This window comes from Monodon monoceros, unplaced genomic scaffold (genome assembly GCF_005190385.1).
Source record: "Monodon monoceros isolate NGI ecotype Baffin Bay Population unplaced genomic scaffold, NGI_Narwhal_1 Super_Scaffold_5, whole genome shotgun sequence".
In the NCBI taxonomy this organism is placed as follows: Eukaryota; Metazoa; Chordata; class Mammalia; order Artiodactyla; family Monodontidae; genus Monodon; species Monodon monoceros.
The window spans coordinates 53,721,999-53,736,922 of record NW_021703782.1 but is presented as its reverse complement, the minus strand read 5'-3'; the positions used below and the strand labels follow the sequence as shown (position 1 = coordinate 53,736,922).

Genomic DNA, 14,924 nt, shown 5'->3' with positions numbered 1-14,924 from the left:
TGAGCTGTTGTGACTTCCACAAATAACAATTATAAACCGACTAAAAATTTTTAAAGCAACTCAACTATTTAAAGGTACTGTGAAATGTCCTAAGCAGAGAGAATCCAGAGGAAATTCTAATCTGATTGTGTCTTTCTGGCCTAAGGGCACTGTCCAATCTCCCCGGCTGTAGCTGCAGAAGATACCAGAACAAAACTCCACAGCCTGGCTTGCCAGTAAAAATGTGCCACAGATCAGAATTCAAGTTGGAAATCTCCAAAATGTGTTATTTATAATGCTCAGTTTTCAACTAAAATTTAGTAGATATACAAAGAGATAAGAAAGTATGATCCATATTCAGAATACAGAACAGATATTCCAAGTTGATCTTGATATTGGATTTAGCTGACAAAGTATTCAAAGCAGCTATTATAATAAATACATTCAAATAAGTAAGGAAAATATGTCAAAGGGTTAGAGAAAAATATGTTTTCCATATTATACTCTTCTACCACAAAACACAAGAGAGCTATTCTTCAAATCTGGCCTGAAAACAGTTGGGACTTTGCGGATCGACAGTTTGAAAGAATGACAGGGAAATCTTGGATGATCCCATGTACCAATGTATTTATCCTAAGCAGGCAGCAGTGGTCACAGCTTCTAGAAGTAGTGGCAGTGATAGTTCCCAGAATCTGATCCTCAGCCGCTGCTGGAAGCATCATTGAGCATATGGATAACTAGCTCCCTGGTCAAAGAACTCTTACTTCTCAAAGTGGTCACTGAAAGCAAGTGGTGAGATGCCTTCAAATGAACATATTTTACTGTGAAAACTATTCAGGTACTTTGAAGTACTCTCACCTACAACTAAGTTACTCTTTGAGAGAAGAACTAAAATCATGTTTTGGAAATCATGGAAATTGTATTTTTCAACAACATAGCTAGAATCACACATTTATTATTCCAAACAAAAACACTGCCACTTTCAACCCCATGTTATCTTTAAGTTTCCTTTTTATGCTTCTTTTCCAATATCAATAGTATATCTATACCCTAATAGAAATTGTGGATGTGAAAATATTCATAACAATAACTTTAAAAAGACTAGGACGGGACACTAATTCAAGGATTCATCCTCACATTGAGTAAAATTCCCATAAAGTTCACTTCTTTGATTTCACTGAGATGCAGTCAATACTTGTGTCCTCTAGTACCATTACATCTCAGTGCCTGCCACACAGTAAGTAGTACTTATGTATTTGTTGAACAGATACAGGGTAAAGTTCCCTAAACTATGTATAAAGCCTTCCACTACAAAAGTGGGTAAGTCCTTATGGAATTTTATCCAAACCTAAAGAATGTATTGCCCTACCTCTTAAACATGCATTTTACCCCTCAAGCTATTTTTCCAATCTGGATCACTAGACAGTGGACAGGGCAGGGGCATTTTTTTATTTAGATGTGACAAGGTACTGTGTTATATTTTTCTTGGGCAATATTACAAGGGACAAATAATATTACTCTGGCCTTGTAAGAATGTGTTTCAAGTTCCAAAGACTGGTCGCTAAATTATTTCAACACTGGAGTGGTAAAAACATTTCTATCTTGGATACCAAATACGTATATGGTGGTCTTATTATGGAGTCAAAGTCCCAAAGATGACATATCGGAAAAAAAATTATTTGGTTCTAGTGGTGGATTTTTCTTTATATGGAGTGGTATTAACTAGCATCTAGCTGCTGGTAGTCTGTCAATATTTAAAATCTAACTTCAAGGACAAGTCACAATCTCTTGTAGCCTAGATGTTCATATATTTACATCACCACCTAGTTTGCAGAGACCTCTAAGGGTAAAATGGTGTTTCAGTCTTCTGAAAGACGGTTAAAATTAAAACATTACTATTGTTATTAATAATACAAATGTATAAAATATATAAATAAATAGTTGAAATCTTACCTATTGGGTTACTTAAAAGTAACCTTGTTACTTGAATCCTTTCTAACACCATCCATAATTCTCAGAGCCACCAAATCATACCCTGGTGGGACTTGCCATTCTAGTTCTGGTCACTTTTTTTTTTTTTTTTTTTTTTTGCAGTACTTGGGCCCGCTCCCTGCTGTGGCCTCTCCCGTTGCGGAGTACAGGCTCTGGACGCGCAGGCTCAGCGGCCATGGCTCACGGGCCTAGCCGCTCCGCGGCATGTGGGATCTTCCCAGACCGGGGCACGAACCCGTGTCCCCTGCATCGGTAGGTGGACTCTCAACCACTGCGCCACCAGGGAAGCCCTTCTGGTCACCTTTGATGAGGCTGGTTATCCTGTTTATAGCCGACTCTCCTTCAGCCTCATTTAGTGCTGAACTAAACTGGGGAGATGAGAGCAGAAAGTGGCTATGGCAGATGTTGGAATCTTTTCCAAGAAAGTGCATAATAAAGAGATGCAACTGTATCACAATTAATTCCAGTAATAGGCCTGCTAGTGAATGCTGGGTCAAACAGCATTTAATAGTGAATTCTGGGGTATATGTGAGAAGAAATGAAGTACTATTTACACAGGATCAAAGACAACCCTTATCAGGTGGCAAGGAATTACTGTATCTTAGGGAGGAGATACTGGTACATACTTATAAGTAAAGATGTAAATTTAAATGAAACAAATTGGGAAAGGGTCAAGTTTCTGGTATCACATAAATATGACTAGAGTCCCTTTTTTTTTTCCCTTATAAATGTGAAGCCACTGATCAGTAAGTCTTTATTACCTGCCAAATAATTCACATTATACGATAGAGTAAGGCCATTTTTCTATCTTTATTTCTAATATCCCATTAGAGTATGATTCCAGATGGCAGAGTTTTACATTAACATTTTATTATGATTAGATACATTTGTGTTGGGGAAATTTAATGTGAAGTGTGGGATCTTGCTCTTTAGCATATTCTGGATATATTTTTTTACCTTGTTAAGACCTTCGAGATTCTTAGAAAAGAAATTAGGAAAAGTTAAAATATTATAAATCACTAAAACTTACAAAACACTTGAAAAATATGCAAGAATTTTGTTTTGTTTTGTTTTTAATTAAAGAGCAAGGAACTGAGTTAAGGAAAGTTTAAGTGACTTGCCTAGGGTCATTCACAGCTAGTAAGATACAGGGTCAGACATCCCTGACAGTTTATCACATACAGTTCTTTTATGATCTTATCAAAACTAAAGTCATGCATATTCCAAAAGGATAATGTCTCCAAACTTTCCCACATTCTTAAATTTACAAACGTTTGTCATTTATGGAGGAATGTTCCCCTTTATATTAATATTCCCAAATAAAGATCAGCTTTAAAAATGTTCAATGGCATTTCTTCATGCACAAAAAGATTTTTATCCTTCACAGGAGAATACCTCACACCAAAGGGTAAGTAGAAAACAAGAAAGACTCATAGAGATGCCTGTGCTTTTGGCATGCAAGCTGTCTTTTCTCATCCTTTAGGTAAATTCCTGGCTCGTGCCTAACACTCTCTCAGAGAACTGGATTGAAGGCTGAGTCTCAGGAAATTGCAAATAATTACATGTCCCGAGCCTTATGGTCTCACATGAACAGTTAAACACTGAATGTTAACTTTAAGATTACCGAGGTTCAATTTGGCACTATAATAGTGTCGATAGCACTTACTATACTCAATTTTGGGGAAAATTTTTTTTCTACCGGTAGCAAAAATAACTGTCAGCCATATGTGTATGCATACAAAATTAAGTACTCTATCTAGAACTGTATGCCTTAGCAGTAATTTGCTCTTGTTGGGCATCTTTTACAAAATTAAGACAATTTTCCTAATGTGGCAGAGGTGGGGTTAAAAATTTCACTAACAGAAAGATTTATTTTGGCTACAATACATCAACACAAATATTTTTGTCTAGCTTTCTTTTCAATGGCTTGAAATTTAAAGAATCAGATAATTATTTTACAACTTTTATTTTTATATTTATTTATATTCAGGAGGTTATTTTCATTTTTTAATTGAAGTACAGTATACTAATTTCCAAAAAGAAGCGTAAGCAACTATTCATAAACACACATTTATAAGGGTACCCATGGTAACAACAAATATTGACAGAAATATCATAATTGAGGTATAATTTATCAAGAACGAGCAATAAAATAAGTACTAAAAGCTACATTTATCTTTATTTAACATGAAAGAAACTTTCATGTTAAATTTATTGTACTCTTTCTTTTGGATTAGGAGCTTTTCTGAAATACAGGAATGCTTAGTGATGATCAGTAAAATTATTTAGATCAGTAAAAGAAATTTTTGAAATTACTTGGGAAAATATATACTATACACTTTGAGATTATTTACCCTCATTATTTTTATTTCTTAAAACAAGTCAATAGTAAAGCCAAGACTCCTTTGTTCAGTTAGTGATGAAGAACAGCTCTTCTTCTTTTGACAATAAATCCTTGATCAAAATGTTGTCCCCGCCACACCACTACCACTTATTAGCTGTGTTAATCTGATATGGTCACTTAACCTCACCAAAATGTCAGTCTCTTTCTTTGAAGAACTAGCATTCTATTACTATTAGAAGAAAAATGTAAGATTTAGAAATTATGTTGAATAAAGCATCTGATCTACCCATGGCTCTCAATGAATGGCAGCTCTTATTATATGAGTTCATATCCTATCAGAGAACAAAGCAATAATTTATATAAATTTAAAAACCTAAGAAAAAATGAAATGTATATATAATCTATCATCAAGCACCTTAAGATAAAGTAATTTAGAATTCCACATTACTTTCTATAATAGGAATATAAACACAGCTAGTGATGGCTAAAAAGAATTTAAACCACTTTATCAAGGTATGGTTGACATACAAATAGCTGTACAAATTTAACGTATACAACTTGATGAGTTTGTAGATAAATATACATATGTGAAACCATTATCACATTCTGTTCTGTAAACATGTGCATCAGTTCCAAAAGTTTCCATCCACCCTCAATGTTTTTGAAGATGACGATGATAATTTGTGATAAGAACACAACAAAAATCTACCACCCTAGTGAATTTTTAAGTATAAGGTATAGTATTACTAGCTATAGGCACTATGCTGTATGGTATAAGCTTAACATTTTTGTTTCTTTTCTTTGAATGTAGTGGAAAACCTTACAATTCTTTATATCCAGGTCGTATGTGCACTAAGAAACTAATGCCACAGTAGGATAAAATCCTACATATTTCATTTAAATATACTTTTTGTTGATTTAATTTCAGTTTTTTGCAAAACTTTCTTTAAAAGCAATCCACTGAATTAAAGTATGGGGCAAAGTACGATGATGTAAGGTGTTGATGTAAAGTGATTGTCATAAATCATGTTACACTCAACACGTTAACACAACTTCATCTGTAATTAGAAGAAAAAAAGAAGATAAAGAAAAAAAATCTCAGCATGGATAATGTGAAACATAAAGAGGAGGTTATTTTTAATAGCATTTTGCAATATCTTTTTATTCTTTTGGCTACAAAGTAGAGCAATAATACACATAAAACTAAACTGCAAATGGCTTGTTATTGTTCCAACTATTCCTTTGAAATGCAGTGTATTACAAACAATATTTGCTAGGGACATTTTCTTTTATTTGGTGGAAAATGGCCATAAAAGCAAAGATGTTTCCTTTGAGGAGCATGAATTATTATACTACTTTAAATAGTTCCTACCTGAGATAGCAAAACAGCTTAATCTTTGAATATTATGTGTAGACACAGTGTTTTATTCAAGCATCGTTTGTTCATATAAACAGCTATTTTTATGTAAAATTTTTTAAGCACAAGGTTAAAAGACTGTTAATTTCTCTTTCTTCTATTGAAAATTTGGTGGAAGTCTAAACTACATTTTAAGAATGTAACAGCCTAGTCACTTTAAAAACGAAAAAGTTTAGGGATTTTACCTTTCAAAAACCCAAACCAAACCAGTCAGATTACCCGTAAAATTGTTTAGAACCAAGGGAAGAAAAAAGGCAACACTTTGACCTCTATATAAAATATCAAATCAATTATCACACCTGTAAATAAACCAAAGAGGATCCATGAAAGCAGATAAAGATTCCAAATCTCAAGGTACTGTAACAACTACATAATAAATGTGATTGGAAAAGGTTATCTTGAACAAAGCCTCCTTGGAAGCACATAAATCATAGAAATAATTATCTCTGTATGGTGACAGGGGCTTAGGAAGTGAACTACTTTAGGAGTATCCTCCAGAGATCCTCAACCATTTATGAGCTGCACCATCATTCCTACAAGACAAGATGGTTACTCTAGTTGAGTCAACCATACAAGCACTGTATTCAAAAGAAGAAATGAACTGTGCACAAAAAGGCTAATATAATGTAGTACTGACATGAAATAAATACTTAATGTCTAGGTTTTTATAAAGAAATTGCTTGGGACCCTTTTCTTCTGATTTATTCACTAAAGCACATTCTTACAAAGAAAAATAAGCAGGCAAGCACAGAATGTTTATTGGATGGTAGCACTCTTCTGAAGTTTTGTTGTTGGTTTCATTTCTTTCAGGTTGGAGCTGAAGGCAGGCTACCCCAGAATATGACACAATGGCATATTGATTATTTTGAATTACAGTTACTCAAGAAGTGGCCAATGCATGGAGGACACTCTGACCCTCCTTTATGTTTCCCTGAAGGCAAGAAATAAATCTCCCACGTGAAAGGTGCACTCCCTGCATCTGACAGTCGAAGCACACCCCTATCGCCAGAGATCAGGAATTCAGTCCAAGAAGCCACTATAAACAACCTTGTTACTTCTTTAATTTACTACCCCAAGCTCAAACTCTGTTTAGATTCTTCACTAATTGAGCACCCAAAACTTAAGTTTCTTTGTCCTGTCAATTCCTCACAAGTTTATTGTTTCTTTGTCTAAAAAGCATAAAGTGCTTTGGCCACTTCTTAGGTCCCTCCCATTTTTATGAGATCTCTGTGTGCACAAATTAATTTTTTCCTTTTTTTTTTCTCCTGCTAATCTGTCTTGTGTCAATTTTATTATTATTCCAGCCACAAGAACTCAAGAGGGGTCATGGGGAAAGTTTCCCTTTCCCAACATTCACATAACCTAGCTACATTGTGGCCACCATGCTAGGTGCTTAGGATATAATAAGATTGAGTCCCTGTCTTCACAAATTGTATATTCTAAGAGGGGACAGAGAAAAATAATTGGAAATGGAAAGTTGCTTCACACTGTAATGAATATTATAAAGGTTCTCATTATGGAGTGCTTCCTGCATTTAAACTAAGACCTGAGGGATGAGTAAGAAATTACCAGGGGAGGTGAGTGAGAAGCAAAGTGTTTAAGGAAAAGAAGATAAAATGAGAGTCCAGGGAAGAAACAGAGAAAATGAAAAACTGGGGAAGCCTAATAAATCCATATTGGCAAGGGTGAAGAGGGCAAAGAGAGGTAAAAGAGGCAGAAAAGCAAAGGACTCTAACAAGTGACATTGCATGCTGGAACTATGAGTTTGTACTACAGGACAAAGAAAAGCTATTACAAGTTTTTAAAAAAGAAAGTGATATGATGAAACCTGCAAATTTGAAAGATCTCACTGGTAGCTGTGTGGAAAATAATTGGAAAGGCCAGAGTAAAAAAGATAATTTAGGAGGCCATCCCATATTTCAGGTAAAATATAATAGTGGGCCTAAATTAACCCAATGTTAATGGAAATGGAAATATGTGAATGGGCCCGAGATATATTTTAAAGGTTGGAATTAACAGGACTTCATAATTGATTGTTAACTTTTTTTAAGATTGTGCTGTGATTTTGCTGACCATGATTCTTTCTTCCCTTAACTCTGCCTGTTGTACTGAGGGTCAAATTTAAATGTGGTTCACTGTAAATTTCAAGTGCGTAGATCTAATTGGTGAACATTTTGAAAGTAGTTATTGTCTACTATCCAGTTTATTTTATGCTTAAGAAAATTATTATCTCTCTTACAGCTGAGGTACCAGAAATGCCAATACTGCAAATAAAAATGGGAAAGGAGCAGAGCTAGGTGAATAGTATGAGCTGATATGGAGGAGACCTTTCCAGTTTCTAGTGATAGTTTTCTTTCCACTCCAGTGCATCATTTTTCATCCTTTGGCCATCATGGGGCTGTCTAGCCCCTAACTGTTCCCTCCTCATACTTCCCCTATTTTGTTCTTTGATTCCATTAGTGAACAATTATAGTAAAGACTGGCTAGTCCTCAGATAAGTGCCTGGGATGGAGATATTGTGAGTTTCCAAAGTGCAAGAGACACTTGCCTTGGAGTGGGGGTGGGGTATGAGGAAGGATTGTGTCAGCAAAAGAAGGCTAGAGTAATCTCCAAGCCTCCACACTCACGTGGAGGAATAGAAGCTAGGTGCCTGGACTTTGTCTCTCTCCCACCTTCCTCAATTACATACTGCTAAGTCAGATATCTGATATTCTTAAGGGGATAAAAGATGAAATCGCAGAGAAGAAATATGAAGCATCTGAAGGGTGTGAGAACTTTGGTTAAATAAAAAAAAAGAAAAAAATGTATATGAGGGGAGCCACAATTAATAGGGTAGAACAAAAAATTTTAAAGGCACAGTAAATTCCATCAGGGAGATAAAAAGAAAACTGGATATGAAAAATGTAATTTATGAAGTACAGATTTCAATAGTTGGATAGATAGAAGAATGTACTCAGTATAAAAACAAACTGTTAAGTTGGAAGATCAAATTTAGATCTCTCACAGAATGAGATCAAAGGATGGAAATAATAAGTGAAGAGCTAAGACATCATAATTTCTCAACTTTGGTACTATGTACATTTGTACTGGATAATGTTTTTGCTGTGAGGGGCTTTCTTGTGCATTATACGATGTTTACCAAAATCCTTGGTCTCTCCTCACTACATGCCAATAATCCTCATGTTCCAACAACCAAAAATCTTCAGACATTTCCAAATGTCCCCGAGTGACAAAATGCTCTAATGGAGAACCACTGAAATATTTGGATAATAGAAGTACAAGTGGACATAACTGTCTCTTATGAGTCTCAAGCAGTGAAAAAAATAGAGGTGAGGAAGTAAAGAATTTTAAAAAGTTATAAACATTATAGAAATTGTTCGTGGACTACCAAATAATAGTGATTTAAAAAAAATACATTATATTGATATTATGGTTAAAATTTTAAATAGTCAATCAAAATTTAAATTATAATAGCTTTCAGAAAGTAAAAGCAGATCACCTAAAAATTAGCAAGTGTTAGGCATCATTCATATCAAGAAGCAGAAGTAAGAAGACAATAAAATAATACTTTCAGTGTTAAAGGAAAAGAACGTTGAGCTAGGGATGCTATTTTCAGCTGAAAAACAATAAATCTGAGGCCAAAACATATGTGTGCTCTGGTATAAAAAGTCTTAGGGGCCTCCATGGTGGCGCAGTGGTTGAGAATCTGCCTGCCAATGCAGGGGACACGAGTTTGAGCCCTGGTCTGGGAAGATCCCACATGCCGCAGAGCAACTAGGCCCGTGAGCCACAACTACTGAGCCCGCGCGTCTGGAGCTTGTCCTCCACAACAAGAGAGGCCGCAACAGTGAGAGGCCCACGCACCACAATGAAGAGTGGCCCCCGCTCGCCGCAACTAGAGAAAGCCCTCGCACAGAAACGAAGACCCAACACAGCCAAAAATAAATAAATTAATTAAAAAAAAAAAAAGTCTTAGAAGGCACACACAATAGAGATCCTTTTGAAATAACATTTAGTAGATACTGCCAGCATCAAGAGCAATAAATCCAAGCCTTAGAAATCAAATATGGGAAGTAAGGGAATAAAGGTGTTACCAAGTTTGCTACGTCTAAGTGAGCAAGACTTAAATAAAGTATATCCCTAAAAATCCAGAGTGAAGATTTCAAAACCTACCAATCTGGTATGTGTATACTGCATGGAGAGAGGTACATTTTGAGGAAGAGGGGTTAGTGAGGTAGGTTCTTACTTTGTTTGGGATAAAATGGATTTCTGTCTAGATAATTTTACTGATAAATGCCAAAAAGCCTTTCAAGATAATATTTCAAGTTGTTCCAGAAGTCTGAAAGAAGAGAATCACTTAAAAAAAAAAATAACAATAGTACAAAATTGACACCCAAACTAGATGAAGTAGAAGAAGTAAACCACAGACCAATTTAATTTATGGGCTGAGATGTTAAAATTCAAAAAAACTAAGAAGAGAACTACCATATGATCCAGCAATTCCACTCCTAGGTATATATCTGCAAAACATGAAAACATAAATTTGAAAAGACACGTGCACCCCAATGTTCACAGCAGCGCTATTTACAATAGCCAAGGCGTGGAAGCAACCCACGTGTCCATCAATAGACTAATGGATAGAGAAGATGTGGGACACACACACACACACACACACACACACACACACACAAATGGAATACTACTCAGTCATAAAAAGAATGAAATTCTGCCATTTGTAGCAACATGGATAGACCTAGAGAATATTATGCTAAGTGAAATAAGTCTGAGAGAGAAAGACAAATACTATATGATAACACTTGTATGTGGAATCTAAAAAATAATACAAACAAATGTATATAGCAAAACAGAAACAGACTGACAGAATATAGAAACAAACTAGTGGTTATTGGGGGGGAGGGGCAAGTTAGGGGTATGGGATTAAAAGGTGGAAACTACTATTATAAAATAGATAAGCGACAAGGATATCTTGTATAGAAAAGGGAATTATAGCCATTATTTTGTAATAACTTTTAATGGAGCATATTTTGTAAAAACACTGAATAATTATGCTGTACACCTGAAACTAATATAATACTGCAAATCAACTATACTTCAATTAAAATCCTATCAGAATAGCTGAAATAAAAAATACTGACAACACACACACACACACACACACAAATAAAAACTCTAAATGAAAGACTGACTAATTGAATACCATTGTGCAATTTTAAAAACTACACTATAGTGTGATGTATATTTTATGCCAGAAATGCAAGGATAACTCAAACTTAGATAACTTATAAGTACAAATATTTACATCAGAGTCAAAGGACAGAAATCACATGATTTCTGTGATATGATATATAAATGATATATAAAATATATTCATTATTTTAAAAGAAAATTACAAACAAGGGTTAGAATTAGACTTTCATAACTTGATAAATATTGCTGCTAAAAAGCTAAGTATATATCACATTCAATGGATAAACTTTAGAGGGAGTCTTTCTAAGATCAACAACAGCATAAGGATTGCCCTCTATCATTACTACTGTTTAGCACAGAACTAAAAGTCCTAGATAATGCACATAAGTCAAGAAAAATAATGCAGCATATATTTGGGGAACTAAGAGATATAACTGTAGCTTTCACTAGTTAATATGTTTATTTATATAGACAATTCAAGATAACCACCTAATCATTATACCTAAATAGAGGAGGTTACTTAACGTTAATATCATTCTTTATATGAGCAATTAATAACCAAAAAATGGAAGATACCATTTACGACACAAAGAGAAACTACAACCAATCTTTTTTTTAATATATTAACCTAATAAAGAATATGAATTGCATATATTGAAGTTTAAAACTCTACTAAATGACATAAAAACACTCACCAAATATAGAGAAATTCTATGTTGATATATAAAATGATCTAACATAAAGATCTCAGTTCTCCCTATATTTATTTATACATTTAGGCAATTCCAATCTAAACCTCAAGAATTTTTAGGAAACCTCACAATCATTATCAATTCAAATTAATTAATTAAATATTATGAATAGGTAAACAGCTATGAAGTGGAAGACCAAAAACAGGGAAAACTACTGACCTTGCCAGATACTAAAGCACATTAAAAAGCCATAGTAATTAATAAAGCCTGTACTCTTGCATATACTAATAAATAGAGTAGAGTAGCATAAATGATGGCTTAGAAACATACAATCTATAATGCAAAAAAAAATGAACTGTTTAATAAATGGTGTCAGAAAAAGTCTCATTACATGGAAGAAAATTCCCCTTCCTAGGCCATACATAAAAATTAACTCCTAGTGGGTGAAATATCAAAATATGAAAAGGAAAACTTATAATGATAGGAAATAATAAAAGACAATATTATTGGAACTCTGAGGTAGGAAAGCTTTCTAAAATATGACTGTATATCATAAATACTAAAAAGAAAAATAGGTATTTACTGCAACAAAATTACAGATATTTTAATCAAAGGGCATCATGGGAAAAATAATGGACTGGTGAAAGATTAGGAGAATATATTTGTAATGTCTTAAAATTATAGAGAATTGGCAACTCTTTCAAATCTTCTGGAAAATATAGAAAATCATATAGAAAATATGATAGATACAGTATAATAATATCAAACACAATAACAGATGCCAGGACCTTACTATTCATCAGTAATGCCTGTAAGTGTTTTATATTTATTTACTTATTCAGTAACATTAATAGAAAATTCACAGAAGGGGAAACCAAAGGGACTAATATGTATTTTGAAGAGATATTCAAACACATTAGAAAATAGATAAATGCAAGTTAAAACTATTGATTTCTACTTTATACACATCAGTTTGGCAAAAAAGTGCCAAGTAGGGAAATACTAAGTTCTGGGTATGAATGTGATGAGGACTCATACATTGCAAAGGGGACTATAAATTTGTATAGCCAGCCTAGAAACAACCTGGTAATACTTCTTGACAGTATATATGTATGTATATCACCCAGCAATTCCATTCTTGGGGCTGTTACACAGTGAAATATGAAGAAGATACAACATAATTGGTTAAAAACACAGGCTCTCAACCAAATGATTTGGGCTTATATGCTATATCTTCCATATGTTAGCCTTTGAGCTTGGCCAAAATTTTTAAACTCTTGGTGTATTAAAATTGGTAAATGGAAATAACAGCAATGACAAAAATAATAACTATAATATTTGCCTGTTAGGGTTGTTATGGGTTTTAGCCATGACAACTTCTCAGGTCAGATCCTAGCATACAGCAAGTGTACAATTCATGGTTGCCATTTTATTGTTAAAATAACTCACATTTTATCAACCCTGACACAGAGAGGACATGTACTAAATACACTAGAGCGGGTACCTGTGAGGTACAAGATTGAGAGTAAAGGAAAAATAAGGGAAAAAGGGAAGAGAAAAAACAAACAACAATAATAACAAGAACTGTCTTGCATGGATGGCTAATGACAATGTTTCATGAATCAAGATTATGATCAATTCATATTTATAACCTTTGTGTAACTGAAGTATTTAAGTAAAAAAAAGAAAAGAAAATGAGGATTGCTTATCTTTGAATGATCACAGTGCTGAGTAACTACAGGTACTCTCAAGGTTTTAAAAATGTATCCTTCTATATAGTGTTCAAGATAAAATTACTAAATCAGCATTAGGAATTATTTAAAAGAGAGAGGGTTAATATAAGCAAAGAAAATGTTGTTGCAGCTGTTTTAGTGTATTCATTTGTTTCTAGGCCTATCCTCAAGGACTCACAGCAGCCAGCATTTGGGGCTCCCATGAAAAGACAAAAGGAAAAGAGGAGAGATGAAAAATGAAAAAGTGAAGAGGACAAAGGACATAGGAAACAACTGTGAAGTTATTTTTTAAGAAAAAGTAAATGTCAGAGGAAAAGCTCCAAGAAAATCAAAATCTTGTTTTACTGTAAATAAACTAGCCAGCAAACAATGAACTGCACAATATATTAAAAAGTAGATAAACTGTAAACAGCCAAGGAGAGATAACTATTATAACTGTGCTCCCACTGAGTGTTCATAAGGAAACAGTCACACTTTAAACAATTTAACTCATCTAGTTACATTCAGGTGTACACCTCTTTCAAACCTCTCTCTTTTTTAAATATGTAGAAAGATAGATTTTTAAAGTATTTAGAGTTTCTGCAGGTACTCAGCACTGTGCCTAGACCATAGAGTAGGCTTCGTGAATGTTTGCTAAACTTTGACAGCAACACAAGTATTTAAATGAAAGGTGCTGGGTCCAATGGTGTAATTATGTCCATCCCTTTTTCTGGAGAATACTCTCAGTTTCTCTCCCCATTCTCCTCACTTCTTTGCTGCTTTATCAAAGAACTGATATACAGGGGGCAAGGCCAGGTATCTCTCTTCAATCAGTCAAAGTGAAAAATGGGAGGTTTTCAGAGGATCAAATAAGAGATTGTATGTGAGACCCTTGGCATCCTATGTGACCTAAGAGTACATGCTTTGTAATTTGAAATAGCTCTTTTCATTCCTTTCTAGGTAACACACCTGAAGGGTAGTAAGGTTTCAAGTGTATATAAAAAAAGTGTCCAACCACAGCAGCAATTTTGAAAGTGGTTTCTTCATTCATAAATTTTAAGATTGTTTGTAAAAATAGAGACCATATTTCCTAAACAAGGAGACTCATGTTATACACATTGAAAGCGGTAAAATATTTCGTTTTGTATCTCTACTAGCTCTTTTGTAACACTACTACCAGGCAGCATTAAAGATGATCTCACTGTTAATCTTTACAGAATTGAAAAAGGTTTCTATATGAGGTCCTAGCTGTCTGTGAACTCTTATTTTTTTTCTTTACATCTTAATTGGAGTATAATTGCTTTACAATGGTGTGTTAGTTTCTGCTTTATAACAAAATGAATCAGGTATACATATACATATGTTCCCATATCTCTTCCCTCTTGCATCTCCCTCCCTCCCACCCTCCCTATCCCACCCCTCTAGGTGGTCACAAAGCACCGAGCTATCTCCCTGTGCTATGCGGCTGCTTCCCACTAGCTATCTATTTTACGTTTGGTACTGTATATATGTTCATGCCACTCTCTCGCTTTATCACAGCTTACCCTTCCCCCTCCCCATATCCTCAAGTCCATTCTCTA

The 14,924-nt window shown here is 34.4% G+C and overlaps 1 protein-coding gene across 8 annotated transcripts in view; it reads right to left on the bottom strand.

Moving 5' to 3' along the window:
* PTPRD (protein tyrosine phosphatase receptor type D) overlaps positions 1 to 14,924 on the bottom strand; it is a 2,000,866-nt gene that overhangs the window by 1,687,499 nt on the left and 298,443 nt on the right. The gene's annotated exons all lie outside the window — the stretch shown is intronic.